Source organism: Rhinolophus hipposideros (genome assembly GCF_964194185.1).
Source record: "Rhinolophus hipposideros genome assembly, chromosome: 23".
NCBI lineage: Eukaryota > Metazoa > Chordata > Mammalia > Chiroptera > Rhinolophidae > Rhinolophus > Rhinolophus hipposideros.
Genome location: NC_138069.1, coordinates 1,690,319 through 1,705,410, shown reverse-complemented (window position 1 = coordinate 1,705,410; position 15,092 = coordinate 1,690,319). Strand labels below are relative to the sequence as shown.

Below are 15,092 nucleotides of genomic sequence, written 5' to 3'. Positions count from 1 at the left end.
GTTTATTGTTTATTTTTGCCCATAGGTTGTTACCCGGAAATCATGTTGAAACCTCAGCTCTTATCCTCTTGAAGGCAAGACTTCAATCAAGAGACAGAGTTTGTGTAGCATGAACAGCAGAAGTTTATTGGTAGAAGGGAGTATACTCTGTGACATGGAGCGGGCTGACTCAAGAGAGGGAAGCAACCTCTCCTCACACTATGTGAAGGCTTTTATTTTTACGAGTAGCATTGCTGCTCTGTCTCCTTTCCCTTATCTCTCTTTCTTCCCCTGAGGTGCCTAGTCCTCTGGCATTTAGCAATGCATTTCTTTGATTTAGGGACCTGTGTAAACACCACCCCTTGGTTTGGGAGGATGAGTGTGTAACCCTGGAATTCTATTGGGCTAGTAAGGTGTCCATGATCCTGACAAACAGAATGTGTCTCCGCTTCTCTGACTTTTAACAACACATCTTTTTGAGTTAGGGGTATGTGTAAGCCTGGAGTCCTGCAGGCAGCTGCTGGGGTCTTAACCCAAGTAGGAGCTACAGCAAGGGGATTTCTAATGGGGCCTTCTCCTGTTCATTTCTAACTGTCTACCTACCCTATCAGGGGCATTTCTCCATGAAAGAAATAATGTGCCCAAGGTTTGAAAGCTGTGCCCAAGGGTTGCACCTCTTGGGACAATTGTGCCTTTTCAATGGTAGAGTCAGGCATCTCTTTATTTTAGGGAAGTTACTTTGTCTTTGTCTTTTTTCCATTATGTTACCAAAACCCAAGTTCAGCTGCTTGTCACTTGTGAGTCAATAATCAAGAGATAAGGTTGGTGGGGCCGTCCTCCAACCTTCTCCGCTCCAACATGGCTTCACGGCTGTGCAACTACCCTGTGGCGGCAGCTCCGGGCCCTGGGCGCCACACGGGACGTCGCACCTGTGGCTGTGGCGTGGTTCTATTCCAAGGACAACAAAGGTAGCTGGTTCCGCTCTCTCCTTGTGCACAAGGTTGATCCCCGGAAGGCTGCCCACTCTACCCTGCTGTCCAGGAAGGAGACCAGCAACCTGTACAAGACCCAGTTTCACAGTGTGAAGCCTCAGTGTCTGGATGCCTACGACAGCCTGATGCAGGCAGTGCTTCCCAAGCTGCACCTGGATGAGGACCACCCTGCTCGCTTGTGGGCACCTGGAACACGTGGTACGGGGAGCAGGACCAGGCAGTGCACCTGTGGGGAGTCTCAGGTGGCCACCCAGCCCTCAGGGACTGGATGAACAAACTCAAAAACAGCAAGGAGTACCTGGAGTTCCAAAAGGAGCAGAGCCAAATGCTGCTATCCAGGAGAAATCTGATGCCCCTCGAGTTCAACTTCTGGCAGGAGCCACAGCCTAGAAAGGGCCCCAGCATCTGTGAGCTGAGGACATACAAGCTCAAGCAAGGAACCCCATGATTGAATGGGGGAACAAATGAGCTCTGACCACCAACTACCGGCAGGACAACCAGGAGGCAGTGGGCGGCTTCTTCTCACAGATAGGGGAGCTCTACGTTGTGTACCATCTCTAGGCCTATAAAGACCTACAGTCTTGGGAGGAGACTAGAAATGCTGCCTGGAGGAAGAGGGGCTGGGGTGAAAATGTCTACTACACAGTCCCCTTGGTGTGACACATGGGGACAGATCATGATCCCTTTGAGGATCTCGCCTCTCCAGTGGTGCTGCTGTTGGCTCCACCTTTTTCCTTCTCCCTCAGGGCAGCCATGGACCAAGGAGCTCCCAGTCCAGTTGCCTTGGTTTTCTCTCAGATTTGGGAGGACTCTGGGGCTAGTGCTCAGCCCAGACAAAGGGGAGCTGAAGGATGCCAGGGTTCTGAGGACTTGCAGCTGTGCCTTCCCACCTGCCCCACCATGCCTTCCCCTGGGCTGGAAGCAGTTTTTAATTTCTCTGAATGAGGAATAGCAACCTTTTATGCCTTCTCACATTTTCCCTTAAGATTCCTCATCTCAGGGCTACCAGTCCCCAATTATTATATCACCACAGAAACCCTCAGTTTAGCTTTACTTGCACAAAAGGTAGTGTGTCCAGTGGTTAGAGCTGGGGCAGAAAAGGAAGAGGTGAAACCAGTCCAGGCTCTCAGGAATTCTCAGGTCTCCACGGGGCCACCTACTTGCTGGACAGTCTGAACTAAGTCCCTCCTGCTGGGGAAAAGCCTGAACTGCTTCAAGATGTAAAGGGGAAAGCCCTCAAGTTAGCAAAGTCAGTGGAAGGTCCACATTTTCCACCCAGAAAGGCTTGAAAAGGGAGCTGGAAAGAATCTGGGGGCATGAAACAGAATAAAATAGGAACAAGAACCCAGAACTAGGCAACCACAAAGCAGAACTTAGAATTCAGAACTAGGGTTTGAGCTGCAGAACTTGGAATACAGAATGCGGAAGATAGAAGAGAGGTGACAAAAGACCACTTGGGGAGGGACTCCTAACACAAGACAGTTGGAGACTGGCTCATCTGTTTCTACATAATGAGGCTGAAAACTTGAATATATGTAGTCCCAGCCCTGTGCAGAAAGTCTCCTGTCCTCCCTTTTCTTTGCAGGCAAAGCTATGATCCAGGATCTGTATTTCCCTCTCCCTGCATCCCTTTTCTCCCTTTTCACATTTTATCAACCCAACCCTCATTCTGCTGGGCCACTGGATGTGTGAATTGGGGTCGGTGACTCTGGAAGCCTCCTGCGTGGCTCCCACACCTCATGAACCTCAGGGTGGCTTGATTCTGCCTCCCTTTCAGGAAAACTTGTGCTGGAGTTTTTTTGTTGTTCTTTTGTTTGTTTGTTTTTAAGATTTTATTGGGAAAGGGGGCAGGACTTTATTGGGGAACAATGTGAACTTCCAGGACTTTTTCCAAGTCAAGTTGTTGTCCAGGGCGCAGCTTAGCTCCAGGTCCAGTTGCTGTTGTTAGTTGCAGGGGGCGCAGCCCCCCATCCCTTGTGGGAGTCGAGGAGTCCAACCAGCAACCTTGTGGTTGAGAGCCCACTGGACCATGTGGGAATCAAACCGGCATCCTTTGGCGGTAGGAGCATGGAGCTCTAACTGCCTGAGACACCGGGCTGGCCAAAGCTATTAAATGTTTACTATGAGAGAGAGACAGAGAGACAGAGAGAGAGACAGAGAGAGAGAGAGAGAGAGAGAGAGAGAGAGAGAGAGAGAGAGAGACAGAGAGAGAGAGAGAGAGAGAGAGAGAGAGAGAGAGAGAGAGAGAGAGAGAGAGAGAAAAGGTTGGTGGAAAGAAAAGCAGGTTTATTCAAAATGCCAACATTCCTAGAAGGCAGCAGACTGCTGTCTCAAAGGCTACCTTCCTGGTTCCCAGCACAGCCAAAAGATTTTATAGCCTCCTAAGAAGAGGCAGAATAAAAGTAAGGGGAAGTTGGTCTTCAATTTCCTGGGCACTAAAGTTTGAAGAAGGAAAATAGCACTTCCCAGGGTCTGTTTTGTTTTTCCCCCCAGAGATAAAGTTATCTTGGTCTCTGTTGTAGGAGTGGATGTTAGTTTAGAGCAGGGCTGTAATCAGCTTCTTTCAAGTCAGTGTTGTGGAGATTAGCCGGATTTAAGAATTTAGCCTGCAGCCTTCAGAAAACAGCCAGTAAAGCAAGTTCTGCAAATTAGTGAGGTATGCCTTCAGCCTTGAGAAAACAGGGTCATTAAAGCTGATTGAAGGGGAAGAAAGCAAAGCAAAGAAAAAAAAAGTTTTTAAAAAGTTCTAAGCTAATTTACATTGTTAAATCAAACTACTGTTAAATCTTGAAAATAGAAAATACAGCCTCACTTTTACACGTAGGACATTTGCTTTTGTTTCCAGGCACAAAAATTAACATGAGTTGAATCTCCTTTGTCCATATGCATTCTCCCTTTGACTTTAAAATTCTCTTAAACGTTTGTTCCTCCCTCTTTCTTTTGCTGTTTCTTCAGCATGCTTACCACCACCTGAATGACATAGCAGATCTTGAGGGTTTTTTTTGGGGGGCAGGGTTTGGAGTGGGTGATGCTTGTCTCCTGCTGATCTTCTGAGGCTTTTCCTTCACATTGTCCTTACTGTCCAGCTCTTTATGTCTCTTCCAGACCCTTACTTGTGATGGTTTCTACTTTCTTTTTTTTTCAATTTATTGGGGTGACAATTGTTAATGAAATTACATAATTTCACGAGTACAATTCTGTATTACATCATCTGTAAATCCCATTGTGTGTTCACCACCCAGAGTCAGTTCTCCTTCCATCACCATATATTTGATCTCCCACGACCCTCCCCCCTTAACCTTTGGTAACCAATAAATTATTGTCTGTGTCTATGAGTTCTTGTTTCTCATTTGTTTGTCTTGTTCTTTTGTTGTTTTTGGTTTATATACCACATATCAGTGAAATCATACGGTTCTCTACTTTTTCTGTCTGACTTATTTCGCTTAGCATTATACTCTCAAGATCCATCCATGTTGTCACAAATGTTCCTATATCATCTTTTCTTACCACTGAATAATATTCCATTGTGTATATATACCACAACTTCTTTATCCATTCATCTATCGAAGGACATTTTGGTTGTTTCCATGTCTCGGCCACCGAAAACAAAGCTGCAATGAACATTGGAGCACACGTGTCTTTTATTTTTTTTTTTAATTAATTTTATTGGGGTGACAATTGTTAGTAAATTTACATAGATTTCAGGTGTACAATTCTGTATTACATCGTCTATAAATCCCATTGTGTGTTCACCACCCAGAGTCAGTTCTCCTTCCATCACCATATATTTGATCCCCTTTACCCTCATCACCCACCCTCCACCCCCTTACCCTCTGGTAACCACTAAATTATTGTCTGTGTCTATGAGTTTTTGTTTCTCATTTGTTTGTCTTGTTCTTTTTGGTTTATATACCACATATCAGTGAAATCATAGGGTTCTCTGCTTTTTCTGTCTGACTTGTTTCACTTAGCATTATTCTCTCGAGATCCATCCATGTTGTCACAAATGTTCCTATATCATCTTTCCTTAACGCCGAATAGTATTCCATTGTGTATATGTACCACAACTTCTTTATCCATTCATCTATCGAAGGACATTTTGGTTGTTTCCATGTCTTGGCCACCGTAAACAAAGCTGCAATGAACATTGGCGTACACGTGTCTCTATAGAGAAATGCTTTTATATTTTTGGGGTAGATACCCAGGAGAGCGATTGCTGGGTCATATGGTAATTCTATTCGTAATTTCTTGAGGAACCTCCACACTGCCTTCCAGAGCGGCTGCACCAGTCTGCATTCCCACCAACAGTGTATGAGAGTTCCTTTTTCTCCACAGCCTCTCCAACACTTGTTACTATTTGTTTTGTTGATGAAAGCCATTCTGACTGGGGTGAGGTGATATCTCATTGTGGTTTTCATTTGCATTTCTCTGATGATTAGCGATGTTGAGCATTTTTTCATATGTCTATTTGCCATTTGTATATTCTCTTTGGAGAAATGTCTCTTCAGGTCCTCTGTCCATTTTTCAATTGGATTGTTTGTTTTTTTGTTGTTGAGTTTCATGAGTTCCTTGTGTATTTTGGATATTAGCCCCTTATCAGAGGAACTGTTTGCGAAAATCTTCTCCCATTCAGTTGGTTGCCTCATTATTTTGTCAATAGTTTCTTTTGCTGTGCAGAAGCTTTTCAGTTTCATATAATCCCATTTGTTTATTTTAGTTTTTACTTCCATTGCCTTTGGAGTCAAATTCATAAAATGCTCTTTGAACCCAAGGTCCATAAGTTTAGTACCTATGTTTTCTTCAATGCAGTTTATTGTGTCAGGTCTTATGCTTAAGTCTTTGATCCATTTTGAATTAATTTTGGTACATGGTGACAGATAGTAGTCCAGTTTCATTCTTTTGCACGTAGCTATCCAATTCTGCCAGCACCATTTATTGAAGAGGCTGTCTTTTCTCCATTGTATGTTTTTAGCTTCTTTGTCAAAAATTATCTGTCCATATTTATGTGGTTTTATTTCTGGGTTCTCAATTCTATTCCATTGGTCTATGTGTCTGTTTTTCCGCCAATACCAAGCTGTTTTGATTATTGTAGCCCTGTAGTACAAGGAAAAATCAGGGAGTGTGATACCTCCAGTATTGTTCTTTTTTTTAAATATTGCTATGGCTATTCGGGGTCTTTTGTGGTTCCAAACAAATCTGATGATTTTTTTGTTCTATTTCTTTAAAAAATGCCATTGGGATTTTAATGGGGATTGCATTAAATCTGTATATGGCTTTGGGTAATATGGCCATTTTAACTATGTTGATTCTTCCAATCCATGAGCACGGAATTTCTTTCCATTTCTTTGTGTCTTCTTCAATTTCTTTCAAAAATGTCTTATAGTTTTCAGCATATAAATCCTTCACGTCCTTGGTTAAGTTTATTCCTAGGTATTTTATTCTTTTTGCTGCAATTGCAAAAGGAATTGTTTTTTCTATCTCTTTTTCTGAGATTTCATTGTTGGTATATAAGAAAGCAATGGACTTTTGTACGTTGATTTTGTAGCCAGCAACTTTACTGTATTCATTGATTGTTTCTAATAGCTTTTTGGTGGAGTCTTTAGGGTTTTCTATATATAGCATCATGTCATCTGCAAAGAGTGACAATTTAACTTCTTCATTTCCAATTTGGATGCCTTTTATTTCTTTCTCTTGCCTGATAGCTCTGGCGAGGACTTCCAACACTATGTTGAAAAGCAGAGGTGATAGGGGACAACCTTGTCGTGTTCCTGAACGTAGAGCAAAGGGCTTCAGCTTTTCACCATTAATTATGAGATTAGCTGAGGGCTTGTCGTATATGGCCTTTATTATGTTGAGGTATTTTCCTTCTATACCAATTTTAGTAAGTGTTTTAATCATAAATGGATGTTGTATCTTATCAAATGCTTTTTCTGCATCAATTGATAGAATCATATGATTTTTGTCCTTTATTTTGTTTATGTGATGTATCACATTGATGGATTTGCGAATGTTGAACCATCCTTGTGCCCCGGGGATGAACCCCACTTGGTCGTGAGGAATAATCTTTTTAATGCATTGTTGTATTCGATTTGCTAGAATTTTGTTTAGGATTTTAGCATCTGTATTCATCAGAGATATAGGTCTGTAGTTTTCTTTTTTTGTGTTGTCCTTACCAGGTTTTGGTATCAGGGTAATGTTGGCCTCATAAAATGAGTTAGGGAGTACTGACTCTTCTTCAATTTTTTGGAAGAGTTTGAGCAGGATTGGTATTAGATCCTCTTTGAAGGTTTGGTAGAATTCACTGGTGAAGCCATCTGGTCCAGGACTTTTGATTTTGGGAAGGTTTTTGATGACTGATTCAATTTCGTTACTGGTGATCGGCCTGTTAAGATTTTCCAGTTCTTCATGATTCAGCCTTGGAAGGCTATATGTTTCTAAGAACTTGTCCATTTCTTCTAAGTTATTAAATTTGGTGGCATATAGTCCTTCATAGTATTCTTGGATAATCCTTTGTATTTCTGTGGTGTCCGTGATAACTTCCCCTTTTTCATTTCTGATTTTGTTAATTAGTGTCTTCTCTCTTTTTATCTTAATGAGTCTAGCCAAGGGTTTGTCGATTTTGTTAATCTTTTCAAAGAACCAGCTTTTTGTCACATTAATTTTTCCTATTGTCTTTTTGTTCTCTATTTCATTTAGTTCTGCTCTGATTTTTGTTATTTCCTTTCTTCTGCTGACCTTGGGTTTCACTTGTTCTTCTTTTTCTAGTTTTTTAAGGTGTAACATGAGGTTATTTATTTGGGATTTTTCTTGTTTCTTGAGATAGGCCTGTAATGATATAAATTTCCCTCTTAAAACTGCTTTCGCGGGAGCACACGTGTCTTTATGGATAAATGTTTTCAGATTTTTTTGGTAGATACCCAGGAGACGGATTGCTGGGTCATATGGTAATTCTATTCGTAATTTTTTGAGGAACCTCCACACTGCCTTCCTTAATGGCTGCACCAATCTGCATTCCCACCAACAGTGTATGAGGGTTCCTTTTTCTCCACAGCCTGTCCAACACTTGTTACTATTTGTCTTGTTGATGATAGCCATTCTGACTGGGGTGAGGTGATATCTCATTGTGGTTTTCATTTGCATTTCTCTGATGATTGGTGATGTTGAGCATTTTTTTCATATGTCTGTTTGCCATTTGTAAGTCCTCTTTGGAGAAATGTCTCTTCAGGTCCTCTGCCCATTTCTCAATTGGGTTGTTTGTTTTTCTGTTGTTGAGTTGAATGAGTTCCTTGTATATTTTGGATATTAGCCCCTTATCAGAGGAACTGTTTGCAAATACCGTCTCCCATTCAGTTGGTTGCCTCTTTATTTTGTAGATGGTTTATTTTGCTGTGCAGAAACTTTTAAGTTTCATATAGTCCCATTCGTTTATTTTAGCTTTTACTTCCATTGCCTTTGGAATCAAATTCATAAAATGCTCTTTGAACCCAAGGTCCATAAGTTTAGTACCTATGTTTTCTTCTATGCAGTTTATTGTGGCAGGTCTTATGCTTAAGTCTTTGATCCATTTTGAATTAATTTTGGTACATGGTGACAGATAGCAGTCCAGTTTCATTCTTTTGCACGTAGCTATCCAATTCTGCCAGCACCATTTATTGAAGAGGCTATCTTTCCTCCATTGTATGTTTTTAGCTTCTTTGTCAAAAATTATCTGTCCATATTTATGTGGTTTTATTTCTGGGTTCTCAATTCTATTCTATTGGTTTATGTGTCTGTTTCTCTGCCACTACTATGCTGTTTTGATTATTGTAGCCCTGTAGTACAAGCTAAAGTCAGGGAGTGCGCTACCTCCAGTATTGTTCTTTCTTCTTAAGATTGCTTTGGCTATTCAGGGTCTTTTGTGGTTCCAAACAAATCTGATGATTTTTTTGTTCTATTTCTTTAAAAAATGCCATTGGGATTTTAATGGGGATTGCATTAAATCTGTATATGGCTTTGGGTAATATGGCCATTTTAACTATGTTGATTCTTCCAATCCATGAGCACGGAATGTCTTTCCATTTCTTTGTGTCTTCTTCAATGTCTTTCAAAAATGTCGTATAGTTTTCAGCATATAGGTCCTTCACATTTTTGGTTAAGTTTATTCCTAGGTATTTTATTCTTTTTGCTGCAATTGCAAAGGGAATTGTTCTTTTGTATTTCTTTTTCTGAGATCATTGTTAGTATATAGGAATGCAATGGACTTTTGTACGTTGATTTTGTAGTCAGCAACTTTACTGTATTTGTTGATTGTTTCTAACAGCTTTTTGGTGGAGTCTTTAGGGTTTTCTGTATATAGCATCATGTCATCTGCAAAGAGTGATAATTTAACTTCTTCATTCCCAATTTGGATGCCTTTTATTTCTTTCTCTTGCCTGATTGCTCTGGCAAGACCTTCCAACACTATGTTGAAAAGCAGAGGTGATAGGGGACAGCCCTGTCGTGTTCCTGAACCTAGAGTAAAGGGCTTCAGTTTTTCACTATTAATTATGAGATTCGCTGAGGGCTTGTCATATATGGCTTTTATTATGTTAAGGTATTTTCTTTCTATACCTATTTTATTAAGTGTTTTAATCATAAATGGATGTTGTATCTTGTCAAATGCTTTTTCTGCATCAATTGATAGAATCATATGATTTTTGTCCTTTATTTTGTTTATGTGATGTATCATATTGATGGATTTGCAGATGTTGAACCATCCTTGTGCCCCAGGGATGAACACCACTTGGTCGTGATGAATAATCTTTTTAATGCATTGTTGTATTCGATTTGCTAAAATTTTGTTTAGGATTTTTGCATCAGTATTCATCAGAGCTATTGGTCTGTAGTTTTTTTTTTTTTGCATTGTCCTTACCAGGTTTTGGTATCAGGGTAATGATGGCCTCATAAAATGAGTTAGGGAGTAGTGTCTCTTCTTCAATTTTTTGAGAGTTTGAGCCGGATTGGTATTAGATCCTATTTGAAGGTTTGGTAGAATTCACTAGTGAAGCCATCTGGTCCAGGACTTTTACTTTTGGGAAGGTTTTTGATGACTGATTCAATTTCGTTACTGTTGATCGGTCTGTTTAGATTTTCCATTTCTTCATGGTTCAGCCTTGGAAGGTTATATGTTTCTAAGAACTTGTCCATTTCTTTTAGGTTATTGAATTTGGTAGCATATAGTCCTTCATAGTATTCTTGGATGATCTTTTGTATTTCTGTAGTATCCGTGATAACTTCCCCTTTTTCATTTCTGATTTTGTTACTTAGTGTCTTCTCTCTTTTTATGTTAGTGAGTCTAGCGAAGGGTTTGTCGATTTTGTTAATCTTTTCAAAGAACCAGCTCTTTGTCACATTAATTTTTTCTATTGTCTTTTTGTTCTCTATTTCATTTAGTTCTGCTCTATTTTTTGTTATTTCCTTTCTTCTGCTGACCTTGGGTTTCACTTGCTCTTCTTTTTCTAGTTTTTTAAGGTGTAACATGAGGTTATTTATTTGAGATTTGTCTTGTTTTTTGAGATAGGCCTGTAATGATATTAATTTCCCTCTTAAAACAGCTTTCGCTGCATCCCAAAAATATTGGTAGGATGTATTTTCATTGTCGTTTGTTTCTATGTATGTTTTGATCTCTCCTCTAGTTTCTTCTTTGACCCAGTCGTTCTTTAAAAGTATGTTGTTTAATCTCCATGTATTTGTGTTTTTTCCTGCTTTCTTTTCACAGTTGATATCCAATTTCAAAGCCTGGTGATCAGAGAATATGCTTGGTATGATTTCAATCTTCTTAAATTTGCTGAGGCTGATTTTATTCTCAATATATGGTCTATCCTTGAGAATGTTCCATGTACATTTGAAAAGAATGTATAGTCTGATGTTTTAGGATGAAGTGCTGTATATATGTCAATGATGTCCATTTCATCTAATGTGTCATTTAGGGCTGCTATTTTGTGATTTATTTTTTGTTTGGATGATCTATTCATAGCTGTCAATGATGTATTTAAGTCCCCTAGTATAATTGTGTTTTGGTCAATTTCTCCCTTTTGTTCTGTTAGTTGTTGTTTGGTATATTTCGGTGCTCTCTGATTGGGGGCATAAATATTGATGACTGTTATGTCTTCTTATTGTATAGTCCCCTTTACCATTATGAAAGGTCCATCTTTGTCTCTTGTTACCTTTTTCACCCTGAAGTCTGTTTAATCTGATATCATTATGGCTACACCTGATTTTTTCTGGATACCATTTGCTTAGAGTGTCAATTTCCACCTTTTCACTTTGAGTCTATGCTTGTTCTTGTAGCTGAGATGTGTCTCTCGGAGACAGCATATGGTTGGGTTTAGTTTTTTCATCCAATCTGTTACTCTGTGCCTTTTTATAGGTGAGTTCAGTCCATTTACATTTAGGGTGATTATTGATATGTGAGGATTTCCTATCATTCTGTCTTTAGTTTTCTGGTAAGGCTTATCTCCATTGTTTCTTTGCCTTTTTGTTGTTGTCTATTATTTCTGTGTGGTGGTATTCTATGATTTTTCCCTCTGTTTCTTCTTTTATTACAGTATATGTTTCAGTGCTGGATTTTTTTTTTTTTTTGAGTGGTTACCATTAAGTTTATGTAAAAGAAAGTTTGATATTTAGAGTATTCAATTTTCTTCAGCATGCTTACTTTCTCCATTCCTATATTCCGGTTCAGGCCTTATTCTTCCCCCTTTTATGTTTTGGTTGCCTCCCCATGGCAATCTTGTGGTTACCGATTGTGCTTTCTAATCTCCTCACCTTTTCTCTCATTCTTACTCACTCTCCCATCTAGCAACCCTCAGTTCTTTTTCTATAGCTCTGAGACTGTTTCTGATTTGTTTGTTCATTTATTCTATTCTTTAGATTCCACATATAAGTGAGATCATATAGTATTTGTCTTTCTCTGTCTGACTATTTCACTTAACATAATGTTCTCTAGGTCCATCCCCATCATTGCAAATTTTAAGATTTCATTCTTCTTTATGGATGTGTAATACTCCATTGTATAAATGTACCACAGTTTCTTAATCCAGTCATCTACCGATGGGCATTTCCGTTGTTTCCATGTCCTGGCTATTGTGAATAGCGCTGCAGTAAACAGGGGTGCATAAATTTTTTTGAATTAGTGTTATGGATTTTTCTGGATAGATACCTAGAAGTGGAATTTCTGGGTCATAGGGTAGTTCCATTTCCAGTTTTTTTAGATACCTCCATAAAGATTTCCATAGTGGCTGCACCAATCTGCAATCCCACCAACAGTGCACAACGGTTCCCTTTTCTCCACATCCGCGCCAGCACTTGTTGTTTGTTGATTTATTGATGATAGCCATTCTGACTGGGGAGAGAGGTGGTATCTCACTGTGGTTTTTATTTGCATTTTTCTTATGATTAGTGAGGCTGAGCATTTTTTCTATGTCTGTTTGCCGTCTGTATTTTCTCTTTAGAAAAATGTCTCTTCATGTCCTCTGCCCAATTTTTAATTGGGTTGTTTGTTTTTTATGGTGTTGAGTCTATTCAATAAATGGTGCTGGGAAACCTGCACAGACACATGCAAAAAAATGAAGCTGGATCATCTCCTTACACCATATATAAGAATAAATTCAAAATGAATTAAAGACTTAAATGTAAGATCTGACATCATAAAACTGCTAGAAGAAAATATAGGAAGAAAGTTTGCAGACATTACCTGTAGTAATATTTTTACTAATATATCCCTTTGGGCAAGGGAAATAAGATAAAAAATAAACATATGGGATTATGTCAAACTAAAAAGTTTTTCCACAGGAAAGAAAACCATCAATAAAACAAAAAGGCAGCCTACTGAATGGGAGAAGATAATTGTCAATGATATATCTGATAAGGGGTTAATATCCAAAATTTATAAAAAACTCATTTAACTCAACTCCAAAAAAAACAAATAATCATCTTTTTGATCCTCGCCTTCGTCCCTGCCTCCTCTGCCTTTTCACCCAATTTCTGCAGGGCTGACTCCAGGTGTTAGCAAATGGAACTGTCCGTGAAATGCTTCTCCTACAACAACATTACCAGCTCCTTGCACAATGTCCCCCTCCTCTCACCGCCCCTGTTCAGCCTGAAGCAGCTACTGAAGAGAGACACGTCGGAAGAGAGAAACAAGGCTGGAATGTTAGGTCTCTGAATGTTAGGTCTCAGAGACCTTGACTTACAGACAGAGCCATGTCGGCAAGAAAACAACAAAATGTCTGTTGGCCTGCGCCTGCGGACAGAGCCAAACTTGCGATAACAGAAAACGCCACAAAACAGCTACTGGCCTACAGGCAGTCAGCATTTTCTGTTCAAACAATGCTACCCTGTCAGCACTGCCCCTATGAGACCCTTCTTTCCTCCTCCCTCGGGGCTGCAAGTCTCCTTTAGGTGTGCAACCCCACCAGTAATGGTCTTTGCTCAGTCTGATATACTTTTCTCTCTTACAATAAAACTTTCTTAACTTGTTCTTTACCGGCTGACCTATCACTTGCCTCCTTTGTCATAGATTAATTGACCATATAAGTGTGGGTTTATTTCTGGGCTATTTGGTTGCATTGACCTAGCGCTCTTTTTTTGTAAACCAGTTCTGTTACTCTTCTACGGAAGTAGATGTATTCACACGCATATAGACAGACAAAACCAGAGATACGATTGCAAAAAAAAATTTAGCCATGAGAAGTACAATAAGGCAAAATCCCATTAATTTATAATAGTTGAAATAAATTAAGCTTATTCATTCAGATGGCAAAGGCTTTAAGATTTTTATTTGTACTTGATAAACAATTTTTAAGGATATTGAGGGATGCTGCTTAGGCAAGGCAAACCTTTTCAGCTGCTTTTTTTTTTTTAAATTTAAACTTTCCCATTTCGTTTCCTTTTTTTTTTTTGGTTTTAGTCTTGAGCAGCTGTGAGCTATATTTACATTTCTTGTTATTGAGACGGGTTAGTTAGTTTGTTGCTAGGTAGACAGGGGTTCCCTGGTGGAATAACAAAAAAGCAGCCATGTCCTGAAACTCCAGGTCCTCGAATGTCTCCTTCACTCCAGGACAGAGAGTGAGAACAGGACTTAAGGTTAATAAATTATCTCAAATACCCTTTTGGCCGGAGAAAGGAGCAGATCTGATAGATAGGAATGGGTTATTTCGTTCATTCCTTCAGGATGGGCAAACAGGACAAACCTGATAGATGAATTCCATTAGAAGGCTCCAGCTCCCTTCCCCAAACAGGCAAGGGAAGGTATAAAAGAGCTTTGGCTCAGTCACTGGGCACCCCCATTCGGGACCCCCTCCCTCTCGGGAGCTCTGACCCTTTGCTTTCAAAAAAATATCCTCTTTTTAAAACTCTTTGCCTCTCCTGTGTCCATTTTCCATTCTTCGGTCTCATGAGACACGATCTTGGCACTCACTCACTCACTCAAAAGTCCCCTACATCATCTGGGGACTCACAGAGACATATTCCTACACCATTGTCGTGCAGGGTGTCCGGCGGGGCAGCCTGCAGGGTCTCTGCTCCCGCTCCCCACATAAGAACGCAGGACATAGTGAGGCCAAAAAGGAACACCCACGGAGCCATAGGTAGGGAAGTCATACCACTATGGTCTCACTGGAGGCTGGGTTTACACGACGTGCGACCTGCTGTCCGCGTTGCTGCCAACCGACCGACTCTCCTCGACTCTCCTTACTCTCCTTCAGTCTCCTCCTTCACTCTCCTCAGCTCCCCTCCGTAGCCGCGGCAGTTATATCAGTGCCCAATGGCTTAATGGCTACAGCTGATGGCCAACCAGCCACAGCTGACGGCCATCCACTATCTGAGCCAGCACCCTTCCACATGAGGCCGAGAGCCTGGAAACTGCTTTCTGGGGCTCTGTCCCCACACCATTATCAGTAAGAAGACCTTGAATATTACTGAGGGACTTACATGTTTTTAACAGAAATTCCAGAAATTTTGTCAAATTTCTGATCACAGTTATTGCATTCTTTGAAATATTTTGTCAGGTTTCAAGCAGGACAAACAGTAAGAAAGTTTAAAGCACCTGCTCAGATGGGCAACGTTTATTTCTTAGGATTCTTTTAGAAGTTAATTTGTTTTCAG

The 15,092-nt window shown here is 40.2% G+C and overlaps 1 pseudogene across 1 annotated transcript; it reads left to right on the top strand.

Annotated features, from left to right (window-relative positions):
- Positions 1-837: 837 nt before the first annotated feature.
- On the top strand, positions 838-1,923 carry LOC308491952 (protein NipSnap homolog 1-like; annotated as a pseudogene). Its single transcript has one exon. The product of its transcript is annotated as a protein NipSnap homolog 1-like (transcript).
- The last annotated feature ends 13,169 nt before the right edge of the window (positions 1,924-15,092 follow it).